The sequence below is a fragment of the Leopardus geoffroyi genome, chromosome C2 (assembly GCF_018350155.1).
Source record: "Leopardus geoffroyi isolate Oge1 chromosome C2, O.geoffroyi_Oge1_pat1.0, whole genome shotgun sequence".
In the NCBI taxonomy this organism is placed as follows: Eukaryota; Metazoa; Chordata; class Mammalia; order Carnivora; family Felidae; genus Leopardus; species Leopardus geoffroyi.
In genome coordinates, this window is record NC_059333.1 from 61,598,999 (window position 1) to 61,613,088 (window position 14,090).

Sequence of the window (14,090 nt, forward strand, 5' to 3'; positions counted from 1 at the left end):
CTCCTAGCAATCTTAAGTACGCAAGGATATGTGACATTAGAATGTAAACTCCACAAAGGCAGGTTATTTTATGTCTTGTTCACTGTTACATCTCAAGTGTCTAGAACAATTTTGTGAATGTAAACATCCATTTCAGAAAAGCATGATTATTTCAAAGAATAAAGCAGAGCTCATCAATCTCCACTTCTATATTCCAAGTGTTTTAAAGAAATCTTTGTCACTCATTCTAAAATATTTGAAATAATTTGTAATTCACTTATAAATTTTAGATCTTTTAGAGTAACTTAGTTGTATCTAAACTGACCTAATTATTCAGTCAAGTCCAATTTGGTAAGAAAGCCTTCTTTAGACTTTCGCTACTGAGAGAAAAATAATTCATTTAACCTGGCTTTTTCCCTAGATTTTATTCCTATGCCAAGTAGTCAGATTCACATTAATTTGACAGCAAAATTAGTTGGGTATTTGTGGGTCACAAAAACTTTCTGAACAAACTACATAGTAAACTGCCATCTCATCTAGTAGTTCTAAACACACACACCCAAAATTGTAACTCTCACTAGCCACACAGACATAGAACTTTTTTCTTTCCTCTAAACTCATGTTGTCTTTCAGTAGCCAGTGAGTGTACACATGAACTGTATCTGATTTTCTTGCTGTAGTAGTAAGCTTAAAATACTGGCCTCTTAATTGAGCTAGACAGATAAGCATAAAGACTTCTTCCCCAAAATGGATAAAATTTAACAATTTTTTAATCTTAAACTTTTTTCTTTAGTCTGTTAAAATTGGGACCTCACCATGAAAGGGCGTATTGCTTTGGAGGCTGGTAGACAGTTAACTTGTCACCTGATCTTCATATGCAAAAGGCCTGTATTCCACTGGTCTGTGAGATCTGAAATCACAAAACCAAAAATACCCAACTGCTGGACTCACTGAGCAGCTAGTATATTTCTAGAAAATTCACTTTTCTTCTTCCTCTCACCTGTTTCCTTGAGCACCATAGATTCTTAAGCCTAAAGCCCTCCAAAATTGAACTCAATGGAAATCACAACCACAATCTTAAGAATTAAACCTTGAGCCCTGAACAAAGAGTAACATCAGCAATTCTTCAAGGGCAATTCCAAAAGCTTTTTTGAGAGAAGCCCATTCCCAAGAGGGCACAGTGATATTACCATGCACAATTTGTACACCAACTTTGATACATTCTGATTAAGAATGAGAAGAGTGAACAAAGGCATGTAAAATCAATGTAAATTGTTTTTTTGTTTGTTTTTGTTGTTGTTGTTGTTGTTGTTGTTTTCCTAGAAATCTAGAAGTACCTAGTTGTAAAGCTGAAATGCAGAAAGTAGCCAAATATGGCCTGGTCAAACTTACGTGAGGGGCAGAGGAGAGTGTATCTGAACTATTCCCATGTGATAGCAAATGGTATTTGAGATTAGGAGCAACAGGTAAGAAAGTAAACCATTTATGAACTGAATTTGCTAATACAAATGCTTATCATTTAAATTTAGTGTTTAAGCTAAAGAATGTATTTACAAAATGGTCGCTACAATTTGTTTTCAAACTTTCACTAGCAACAAGTTAAGGATAGCTAACTTTGGAATAGAACTCGCTTGAAATCATGGGGAACGAGTGGCCTCTGTTAATTCTATTAGCTGAAACTTACACACGACCACGCAGTGAGAAACTCTCCACTTTAGCATCATCTTGGCATACTTTTTAGCATCATTTACCATACTTTACCATTAATGGTTAAGTGGTGAAGACAATTTCCAGAGGTCTAGAAAGTTTACGTGTGCCAGTGCTGATTCTGAGGACATTATTTAGCTCACAGACTTCCAAATTACTTCCTATTTCTTCCAGATTTTTATTTGAGAACTGTCATCCAGCCACTGACCCCATTCAACTGAGTTCAGTGTTAAGAGATCAGCGGATTACCGTGCTAGGTAGTGTAGCTGTACGCCATATTGTGTTTTTCGCTAATGTTTATAGTTTATGTGTGTGCCTAGCATATGTTTGTGCAAGTGTGTTTATCAATAGAACTTTTAGAAAATCCCTGCCTCCTGCCTCTTCAGCATCCTTAAAAAGGATAACAGCTGCGGAGAGGGGGGTGGGTGGCGGGGGGCGTGAGGTGGGTGGTGGAAGAGGACCAGAAGCCACACAGTAATGCATTTAACAACGTAGGAAAGTGCATTTCTTTTCAACTTTCAAAAAGCTTCCAACCGTTCTATCTCAACTATCGAAAAGCGTAAACATTGTTTAATGTTTCCAAAGGGGCCCAAAGGACAGAAAGAAGGAAAGGCGTATCTTCCCTTCCCAAGCCCCCTCCTCTATAGTCGTAGCAGCGAAGCAGGCGGGGGGCCGGTAGCTTTGGTGTCTGGAGGGGCGTCCAGCGGCTCTGGGGCCAGGACACCTCCCGCCCCCCCCAGTTCTCTGAAGACGCTCCAGAGACCGCGAGAGCCACGGCAAGCGGGGGGAGGGCGAGGAGGGAGGGGGCGGAAGACAAGCCGGCGCCTCTAGCAGCTCCTGAGCCCCGGCTAGTCCCCCTCAGCTCCTCTTCTTGGAAGCGGCAACTCCAGGCGCAGGGAGTAGAGAAAAGAAGGCAAAAGACACGTTTCCAGCTGCGGGACTGCCCGCCCGCCCGCTCCTGGGACCCGGGACCCTCCCGCGCTCCCTCCCTTCCCGCTGGGTCGCGCGAGGCCGCAGCCACCGCCCCGCGCGAGGAGGGGCGCCCGGGGGGGAGGGGGCGCAGGCGGGGCGGGGCGCGGGGGCGCGCGCCCTCGGCCGGCCGACGGCCCGCGGGCTTGTCTCTCTAACTCGCTCCCCCAACCCCACCCCAGTCCCTTCCTTTCCCGTCCCGTCGCCCCCCCACTCCAAGTGTCTCGCGGACGCCTCGTCCCCCTCGCACGCACACTCCCCTCCCTCCAGCCCGCCCCACAACAAATTAGAGTTTTGGGGGTTACCTCCTCGCGCTCTTTAATCTTCTTTCCTCAACTCCTAAACTTCCCCCCGCCCCTACTTCTTCGGCAGAAGGCCCACATTGGGTACCTCACGCCGCGAACCCTCTATCTTTTTCCGCTATTGGGTTGTTCTTATGCCACTCTTGGCTTCAGTGAGCCAATCAGAATGGGGCGCCCCTCGTGAGGTTGCCGCCCATAAACAAAATGCGCTCTTCCTCCTCCTCTCCCCTGTCCCCGCCTTCATATGCTTCTTCCCTCATCTCTACCACCTTCGATTGGGCTAGAAGAGGCCCAATCCGCTATCTCAAACATCCATTGGGGCACGGAAACTTCGCTCAGAGAATCCTTAATAGGCGATTGGTCGACATTCTTCCCACTCCCCCTACCTCTGCCGCACCTTCGCCCACTCGGGAGAGGTCAGTCGTATCTAGTTGTTCAGTGATCCGAGAGGTGGAAAACTATTGGTTCAGAGAGCCCGTCAGACCGGATTGGAGTGAGCCATGATTGGTCAGCACCGACACGATCAGGTTTGGTTGTCTGCTCCTCCGCCCCTCCTCCCCTTTTCCTCTACCTCCGCCCCCCCCCCCCCCCACTGCTTTTACTTTCTACGCATTTCTATTTCCTCCTTTATTTATTTATTTGTGATAAACTTAAATGACCCGGCGACGGAGGCGGGACTCGCGGCGAGGCGGAGGATGACGAGGGACGGCCCGGGGCCAATTGCCGAGGGGGCTGCAGGGTGAGGGGCAGCTTCGGTGGCCAGTGAGAGGCAGGTGTCTGGAACGCGCTAGGCCTGTGGAGCCGGGATGCCCCAGCGGAGGCGGCGGTTACCCGCTGTCTGGCGCGGCGAGCTGGCGGGGAGGGGTAGCCGCGGAGGGGAGGAGGGGGTGTCGCTGTCGCAGACAGCTGAGGCAGCAGGATGGAAGCTGGAGCTAGGGCCGTGGGAGGAAAGCTGGAGGGAGGGTCTGGCGAGGAGGCGGCTCGCAAGGCCACACTGGGTCACGCTTGATTCCTGCGGGGTAGGCTGCAGGTTGCCAAGCCAGGAGGTCAGCAGAGGCCGCTGAAGCAATGCCAGGGCGCAAGGAGAAAATTTGTCCGTTCAGGAGGTTTAGAAAAATACTATGTAAAACAGTTCGTAGTAAGCCGCCCTTAATAAAAATGAGGATATTATCCTAACGGGAAAAGCAGATTATGTTTCTTATTACTAAACGCCTGAAGTACCAACGACCCAACCGGAGCCCACAAAATTCAATATCCTGAGGGCTAGAAGGAACAAATAAAGCAACATGGAAAATTAAATGCGGTTCAGATGCTTCAATAAAACCTTCATCCTCATCCATTTGTCACTCAACATAGCATTCCCCAGAGCCAAATTCTTACCAAGTTTTGGTCCAGTACTCAGGCATTGGGAGAAAAAAAAAAAAAAAATGAGGCTCAAGGCCAGCAAGATGTTCAGGAAGGATTCCTAAAAAGGGGTAAGATAGAAAAAAGTGTATATATTCCCTTTCACTATACAAAGAAAAAAATAAATCTCTGTCAAAATAAAAAGTTGCATTTTTTAGGGAACTTATATAACAATAATTTATCACAAATTAAGGGACTTTATGAAAAATAAAGAATTTACACTCTGCAGTTTGAAAACAATTTTTTATGGAACATGCATGTGGTGTAGAGTTTCTGATAGACTGTGTTAAGTTCTGTGAATTTTATCCTAGACTTCCTTGGGATATGCAGCATGCATTAAAGAAAAAAATATTCCTGACTTTAGTTAGAGATGGTAAAAACAGACTTTATTCAGGATCATTGAGATAGGTATAGATACGACCACTGTGATAAAATTTTTGCAGTGGAAGGAGATTGGGCTGAACTCCAAGTATATCATGGGCAAGTGGGAATTTTAGCCAGGGAGCAAGGTGGAGCGGTTGAAAAATTATGAAGAGGCAACATTAGGCGTAAGTGGGAATTTTGGCTAAACCAACCTAAAACGATTCTTGCTGAAGACAGGCCAGGGTGATCAGGGGGATGGTGGAGGAAAAGGACCCTGGTCATCTATGAAGAGTGATCAGATTGGGAGTAGGGGGAAGGTGCTTGCTAAACTGGCTTTGAGGAGTTCTTGTTCTTGCTGAAACTGGATTTCACAAGAAAGTGTACAGATGCCTGGCTTTGATTAGGGGTCTTTGGCAGAACCTAAGCAAAAGAAATTGGCCCTGGTGGGGAAAAAAAAAAAACAAAACAAAAACGTAGAAGCCTTGACCTCATAAATACAATTAGCTATCTTTTGAGGAGTATATGAGGGTTTCAGAATGTATAAAATGATTGCATCAGGTGTCAGGTTTTGAAGTCCAATAAAGTGTACAAATTGCTATTGAATCTGGAAGCTAAAATATTTCAGAACTTACGTATAAATCTTAGAAGTGATGTAGTGACTGTAACATGTTCCATACAGAATAGTCAGCTTTACATGAGAAAATTCAGTAAAATTTAACAAAGATGTTTAAACAGTTAATCCCTTAACTTTTCCAAGGGGCAGTGGCCACTCCCTTTATGTACTACTTAAAACTCATCCTTTTCAACAAGGTTGGTGTTTGTTTGTGTTTATGTTTACTTATTTATTTGGAGAGAGAGTTCCAACAGGGGAGGCACAGAGAGAATCCCAAGCAGGCTCTGCTCTGTGAGTGCAGAGCCCAATGCAGGGCTTCATCTCAAGAACCAAGAGATCATGACCTGAACTGAAATCAAGAGTCCAGCACTTAACCAGCTGAGTCACCCAAGTGCCTCTTTTCAACAAGTTTTTAAAGCTATGATTCAGTGTTATTGGTGTGAGACTTGTTAGGATTGTAATGATAAAGCATTTGGAAAGCAATGTAAGGTGCTCCAGTGGTGCAGTCGGTTAATGCATGGTGCTTATACAGGAAAGCAGTGTAAAATAATATTCTAATTTATAAATATTTGTAAAATATTCTCATTTATATCCAGTTTTCCTGATGTCAGATTGTGGGGTTAGAATGATGTGTCTATAAGGAATATGTCAGTCTTTATATTTACATTACCCACGCACAGACTTCAATCACCAACCTACCCACACACAGATATACAAAAGTCCCGAAAGATGCAGCAAGAATTCCACACTTGTATCAAGGGGCAAAGAGAGGTTTCTTTGATGTAGCAATTAGCAGAATTGAGAAAAGGGGTACAATAAGAAGGATGTGGTAACAAAGAATGAGAGGGTGATGAAGAAGGCATGATTGATAGAAAATGAAAAAAGTGAGGATTGCTTAGCTAAGGAAGAATTTTATAAGGAATTTCTCTCAGGACCTTAACCTGTTTCCTTCACAGATCTTAAATAGTATACAAGCCCTAAAATTTTAAAGGTGATTAAAAGAAGCCAAACTAGTAGTAAGTGAATTCTTCGTATGTTACAAATGAAGATAGACTTTCAATGCTTTATCTGCATCACAAGTGGCAGAGCTTGTTTTCAAACTCGTCTGTTTTCCTTTTTTCACTATGCCATTTACTTATTCATTCATTCAAGAAATACTAAGTGCATTTCCTCATAACAGATATATTTATGAGCCTTTAAAATCCCTGGGAATTTAAAAACCAAAGATACACAAGATTTGGCATTTTTCTCCAAAGAGTTTACTGTGTATTGGGAGAGAAGTAAAGGAATCAATTACTATGCTGTGTACATATGTGATATATATAACATGGAAATACAGAAGAGAGAATGCCTAACTCCTTAGAATTGGGGAATATTTGTAATACACTGAAATCACTATACTGAATACAAAATTAGATAATGCTCCCAAGTGGCTTAGATTCTAATAAGGGCACTAATTAGACATATACAGTAAAAAAAAAAAAAAAAAAAAAAAAAAAAAAAAACAAAAACACCTATATTACTAGCCAAAACAAGAAGAGTTTTTAAAGAAGAGTCTTAATGATAGAATAAATAGTGTTATGGGAGGTCAGAAAAATACTGTTTATAGCTTGAGGGATGCAGGGGTAGGAAATCAGGAAAATTTTAATGGCAGAAGTAACTTTTGAGATGGTCTTTGAAGGATGTGTTAAGAGAAATTACCACCTTTCCACACATAAAACCATATATGAAATACACTTGATATTTTTGCCATTTACTCAAAGACAGGTACCACTTTTCTGTATATATGCTCACCATTAATCTAAGCAAATAATAGCCAATAAAATGTTAAAAGAAATGAATCTTTTATAGTGAAATAAAGTTGAGTTAACATCAAAATGTGTTAGGACAACATGCCAATAATAAAGGTTAGACAATTCCATCTGAATCTCTCTAAAGAGAGATTTCTATAAATCCAGTTAACCCAGATGTGATACGAGGTATTCTAGCCCTAGGTACTTATTTAAAATTTGCCGTGACCCCCCAATATGGTAGAAGCATGAAGCCCTTTATAATGTTTCACTGGATTTGCAGGGGCTTGTGTTTTCTTAAGTTCCTACACTCAGATACTCATTTCCTTTTATGTTTTCTCTTTTGCCCCAAGCCATTGATTTCAATGGGAAAGTCACAGCAGAGCCATGAGTTTCCACCAAAACCTCATTCACATAACAAAAATATAATGGACTTGGCTAAAGATTGTGATATTGGGATAGGAAAGTAGAGAGAGTAGAAAAGAAGAAATCTGCTAACTGGTGAGGGGCTGGCCCAGGATAGGCAAACTGAACAAGGGAATAGAAGAGAACCCAGAAATAGACTCATGCTCATGCATAAATGACAATTTGATAGTATTATATATCATCAACACAAATTACTGGGAGAATAGAGACTATTCAATAAATGGTGTTAGGAAGATAGGGAATAAAGGATATTGAATCTCTAGCTTACATAAGATATAAAAAAAATCTGGGGCGCCTGGGTGGTTCGATCTGTTAAACATCCAACTTCAGCCCAGGTCATGATCTCACCATTCAGACCAAGCCCCGTGTTGGGCTCTGTGCCGAGAGCTTAGAGCCTGGAGCCTGTTTCAGATTCAGTGTCTCCCTCCCTCTCTGCCCTTCCCCCACTTGCGCACTCTCTCTCAAAAGTAAATAAACATTAAAAAAAAATTTTAAGCATAAAAAAATCAATTTCATTTTCAGTCCTAATAGGACTAGATTATGTGTTTGACCTGCAAATGGGAGGTGGGCACTATAATTGATGGTTCTGTCTGAATTGCATGACTGGATTCTGGGAGGAACAGTCCCCAACAGGAGCACAGGATAAACAACAACCATACAGCATAGCACAAAGCTCAGAGATCTCCTGAAGGCCTTAGACCCTGTTGTGCCTGAAACCAACTATATCCTTGTCATTCTTAATTATCACAAGTAAATGATTTTCTTTTAATTGGTTAAGGTGGTTTGAATTGGGTTTGTGTCACTTGCAATTTTACATTTGTAAGTCTTAAAGTCCATTGGTAATTTTACAGTTTATTTACATAGATCACACGAAGTTTCATCATTGCCACCAAAAATGTTTTATAGTTGTTGCCCACAATTGTACACAGGGACGTTTTTCATTACTTATATGTAGGAAAACTACTTGTGTTTATATATTGACTTTATACTCAAGACATCTTAGCAAAAACTTTACTTACCACTCATCATTTGATTTCTCTTGATTTTATGTTAAAATTGATATCATCTCCTAACAGTGGTGATTCTTCTCTCTTTTCAGTGTTTGTGATGTATGGTTTCTTTCTCTTGTTTTGTTGACCAGACTGATGGCAAAATGTTGAACAATAGTCATGGTACAGTGCATCTTTGTCTTCTTTCTGAATATTTGATGTTGCACCTTTAAATATGTTTCTTGCTGAAAGTTCTGTTAAAGCAGTTGCCATATATTCATAGTTTGCAAAGTGTTGTATCTTGAAAATCATGAATAAGTATTGAATTTTATCAAATATCTTTTCTAAGTGTACAAAATAATCATTATTATTTTCCCTTTATTCTGTCAATGCATTGAATTACAATGACAGATTTACTGATATCGACCCATTCTTCCATTCCCAAATTAATTTTTTAATTTTATTACTATTTAAAGAATAATGTATTTAATTTGTTGATATTTTTATCTGGGAATTTGAAAAATTCAGAGATTGATATTTATAAGTAGGATGAACCTTGTTCAGCCTTTATCTAATTTTGAGATTTTTATTGGGATACTCTCCTAGAATTAGTAGGGAAAATTATGTCTTTTACCATGCTTATGGTTTTTATTCTTTTTTTTTAAGTATAGATTTTTGTTTTTGTTTTTGTCTTAAATTTATTTATTTTGAGAGAGGGAGAGCGAGCAGGAAAGGGGCAAAGAGAGCAGGAGAGAGAATCCCAAGCAGGTTCCACACTGTTAGCACAGAACCTGACACAGGGCTTGAACCCACAAAGTGTGAGATCATGACCTGAGCTGAAGTCAAGAGCCAGAGGCTTAACAGACTGAGCCACCAAGGCACCCCTGAAAGGGTAGACCCCATCTATCTTCTCAGTTCTATAGTTGTGGACACTATACCTATCTACCTCCTCCTGATTCATTTTGATAATTTAAATTTTCTTAGAAAGGTATTCCTTTCTCAAATTTAGGTGTTTTTTTTTTTTTTTCAAATTTCCATATTTACTTTTTAATTTACATAGTGTTATTTTATTTTTTAACCACTTGTCTTTTTTAAGTGGCCATAACTGGTGTCTTTGACAGCACCACATTTATTTCTTTGTGAGCAGATGATATTATTTATGTATTTATTTATTTATATAATTGTGTTTGCAGTTTAATTTTTTTAGCTGCAGGCATCTGAATCATCTTCCTACATCTGAGGAATTTTAGAATTTTGGACCTTATCTATCACTGTGTAACGAACTATTCCAAAACTAAGTGGCTCAAAACAACCACTGTTTTCTTTGCTCCCTATTATATGAGTTAGCAATTTGGGCTAGGTTCAGTTGAGTGGCCCTTCTACTGGACTTCCTATTGTTTGGGACTTCACTCCAGATCACAGAAATGTCAAAAGCCCCACTTGTTTCCCCTTTACATTACTAGAGTCACCCTGTGACTCTATTTTGGTTTCTCAATTCTTCTTTGTATCCACAGGTCTCTGGTTTTCTTAAAAATACAGTTTGGGGGAGCCTGGGTGGCGCAGTCGGTTAAGCGTCCGACTTCAGCCAGGTCACGATCTCGCGGTCCGTGAGTTCGAGCCCCGCGTCAGGCTCTGGGCTGATGGCTCAGAGCCTGGAGCCTGTTTCCAATTCTGTGTCTCCCTCTCTCTCTGCCCCTCCCCCGTTCATGCTGTGTCTCTCTCTGTCCCAAAAATAAATAAAACGTTGAAAAAAAAATACAGTTTGGTAATGTATGTAATTTTTTTTTATTTTCTAGTTCAAGTGGGAGTTATGGCCTGTTACTATCTTCTGCATCTTGCCTGGAGGCAGACATTTAATATTTAAGTTTTAATTTCAGATATTTTTCAGTTGTAGAATTTCCACTTGATTCCTTTTGATGAAGTCATATCTATGCTGAAATTCTCCAGCTTTTCCTCTTATTCCAACATATTAAACTTATTTAGAACATACTTATTTAAGTAAAACTCCCACACTTGTAGGCTTGTTTCTGTTGTCTTTCTCTTGGTTTGAGTCATTCATTCATGTTTTTTTAGTATGTCATATAATTATTTACTGAATGCTGTTATTGTGATGAACAATTATGAAGATTAAGTTTTCTTCTGGGAGGCAGAAGAGTGTAGGCAGATCACTTTGATCCTGATGCAGGCTGGTGTTAGTGTTTATTTAGGAATGTCCCTTTGAGACAGGTTTATTTCCATAGGCAGAGCCTTTCTAGGGTCTCAAATGAAAGCCTTGGTATTTACCGGTTCTATTTTAGCAGTCTCTGAACTCCATCCTCTGTCCTGAAGCAAGAAATTTCTGCTCAGCTGTAGCCTTACAGCTGCTGTTTTCTGGTGGATTTCTTGAAGTTACTCTCTGCATATATAGCTTAAAGTCCACAAGCTTCTCAAGATAAATCACCTGCATAATTTTGGCCTTACTTGGGTCAATCCTTCCTCTCTGAAATTTGCCCTTCAAGTTTCAACCACTTTGGCAGAGTCAAACCCTGTCCCATCATGCCTGGAGCTCTCTACTCAGACTCTATTCCCCACTTTGTGAACTAGCAAATGGCTCGGGGAAAAGGCCAGACTGACTTTCAAGTTCACCTTGTTGTGCTTCTCTTCTCTCAGGAATCATAGCCCTTCAAACCCTGTCTGCATCGATTGTCTTCAAGTATTTTATATATTTATAATTTATTCAGCTTTTGTAGTTGTTTCTGGCACAGAATTAGTCTACTAAAAGTTACTCTATCATAACTGGAACCCCTATGAATAATATATATCACTTTACCATGTTGAACACGTAAAACCAGTTTACCTGTCCTTTAATATTCAAATTAAATATTTGTAATCATCATCTAATAGAGTAAAGAGGTCCTTCATTCCAATTCAGGATATCCCAGTGATAAGTCTAAAATTCTCAGAGATGCTTACTAAGTTATGACAGTCATTCATGCTTTTGTATCATGACCAAAACATCTGATTTACTCACTAGGAAAGGTTTCCATTGATTCTGTTGCTTCCATCCAGTGTTGCTTTCAAAACTGACAGATCTCTCTCTAAGATAGAGTGCCTAACACATATGTCACTACAGCTGGTCCCACTTTGGTTTCTTAAGGGTCAGGCATGGTGTGGAAACCTCTTTCCCTATGTTAGTATCATTTATGGACCCGTGAGCCTAGACTTCAAACCTTATAGTGATTTTGTTATAGAGATCTTCCAAAAAAAAAAAAAAATTAGAGATAGTTTACTCTTGGCATCCATGCGGTGAATGGGTGGTGGCTTCAGAAAGATTTCTTGCCTCATCCACATGCTGGGCCAGAATAAGCCCTTTCCTCCAAACTTTGTGTTCTCATCCTCAGGTAAGGATGGAATTATTTCCTTCATTGTCCTAAGACTTGCTGTAATTTCTGTCACTAGATAAATCAATAAATCACATTTTTGCTTGGGAAAAATTTACAATAATGTCAAAAAATAATCTCTTAAATATTATTTACCCAGTAAAGTTCTCCCTCTCTAAGGTTCCATTGTTCAGTGAATGCCTCAATATTGACGTGTGGACCATTTCAGTGTTAAAGAATGTCCATAGATGTGGTATACATTAGAAAGCTACTAGAGATATGTTAGTTTCCTTTTGCTGTTGTAACAAATTATCATAAGCCTAGTGACTTAAAAAACATAAACTTATTATCTTACACTTCTGGACATCAGAAGTCCAAAATCAATCTCAGTGTGTCAAAATCAAGGTTGTCACAGGCCTTGATCCTTCTGGAGGTTCTAGGAGGAAACCCATTTCCTTGTCTTTTCTAGTTTCTGGAGGCCACCTGCATCCATGGAACTATGAAGCCCCATCCTCCATCTTCAAATCCAGCAGCATAGCATTCCAATCTCTCTCTACTTCTAATATCTTCTTGTTTTAACTCTGACCCTCTTGCCTTCCTCCTATGAGGATCCTGGTGACTGTATTTAGCTACCTGGATAATACAGAATACTCTCCCCATCTCTGAGATTCTTAATCCCATCTGCAAGGTCTCCTTTGTTCTGTGACATATTCTAAGGTTCTGAGGATTAGATTATGGACATCTCTGGGAGAAGGATAGATATTCATCCTATCAGAGAAGGCCTCTTAAGCACTATGATCTATATACTCTCAAAAAACCCAAGGAATATAGGGCTCTTGTTTTAGAAATGGAACCTAATAGTCTAAACATAACTTCCTAAGTCTTAACAACAATCCTTGAGTATATGTATTTTTACATAGCAATTCTATAACCCAAAGACTGAAACACTCAATTTCTATAGCTCAAGGATTTCTGGACTATTTCCTAATGTATAGACATTAGAGTGGATGAGGTGGAGATGGCAAGTAGTATTTCTCCATTGCTAAATGTTTTTTAGAGAACAGTCCTAAAAGCTATTCTTTTAAGATCTTTCAAAATCATGCAACAGTCTAGAAATAGCTCAGTTTATCAAAGATTAATTACACTCTCTCTCACAGGCTGATGGAAAATGCATTGGAGTCTAATCCAGAATCACAGCCAGAAATCTAGAGTCACAAGAATTCACAAGTCCATGAATTTCACCAAGATCCTTTTTTATGCCCCTCCTCAAATTCAGTAAGTGCACTCTCTAAGCTATTTTATTGATTTATTGATTTATTGATTTATTGTCTATCTGTAATTGGCAGAAAGGAATAAAAAGACCTTTGGTGACTTGTTTTTTTTCTTGAAAAATATGACTTTAAGACAGAAGTCACTATCTTTGTGAAACCTACAGAAAAAATGGATCATGCCTCTACATAAGGAAATACTAAAGTCATCACCTAGTAGAGAAAAGCATAAAGGAAATTAGAGATTTTTTTTTTCAAATCGTGTATCCCTAAACTATTTGTGCAGAAAACTAATCTGCTCTGTATTAAATCTCCAGAGAAGATTGGTTTAAAAGTAACTCCAGTGTTTCTTCAACATCTTAGTTAGAATTTTCATGTTTCCAAGTTTATGAAATGCACCTAAATGAATGATATTCTAAATGCCAAGGACATTTTGAGTTTCAAAACCGGATGCCTTCCTGAGAATCAGATTTAAGCAGCTATCCTCATAAAAATCTTTGGCAAGTACAGAAGCCACAGGGGGAAATGACAATAAACTTTTAAGTTTGAAGACTGGATATTTGAAAATATGATGCCTATTTTCAGCACCTTTTATAGATATACAGTAAACTTGGTTGTTTAAGAATATGCAAGTATATTATGTTTAACTTGATTTTCTTGGCCTATTTAGAGATCATAAACTCCCCCACAAGGTAAGATTTTTTCCTACTTTTTAAACAAGTCATCATGAAAAATGTTTTCCTCACCTTCTAATTTTACCATTTCCTTCAAGCCTTCATGGGCTATACACTTTGCAAATAATATCCAAAATTGGAGACTGAGGGAGTGTCATTTTAAATGAAAAATTTTCAATGGATCCATACACATCTTTCATTATGGCTGGTAGTGACTCTGGGAGGGGGAAGGCTTGTTTTAGAGCAG

The 14,090-nt window shown here is 39.7% G+C and overlaps 1 protein-coding gene across 22 annotated transcripts in view; it reads right to left on the reverse strand.

The window, feature by feature from the left end:
* ZBTB20 (zinc finger and BTB domain containing 20) overlaps positions 1-3,071 on the reverse strand; it is a 770,914-nt gene extending 767,843 nt beyond the window's left edge. For 9 of the 22 annotated variants that reach the window (XM_045436929.1, XM_045436940.1, XM_045436932.1 and 6 more), the window contains exon 1: positions 795-2,915. The gene's annotated coding sequence lies outside the window, so the exon portion shown is untranslated. Of the gene's footprint in view, positions 1-794; positions 2,916-2,960 lie in introns of those variants that run through there. The other 13 variants (XM_045436911.1, XM_045436902.1, XM_045436901.1 and 10 more) reach the window with 5 other exon arrangements.
* Between the last annotated feature and the right edge of the window lie 11,019 nt (positions 3,072-14,090).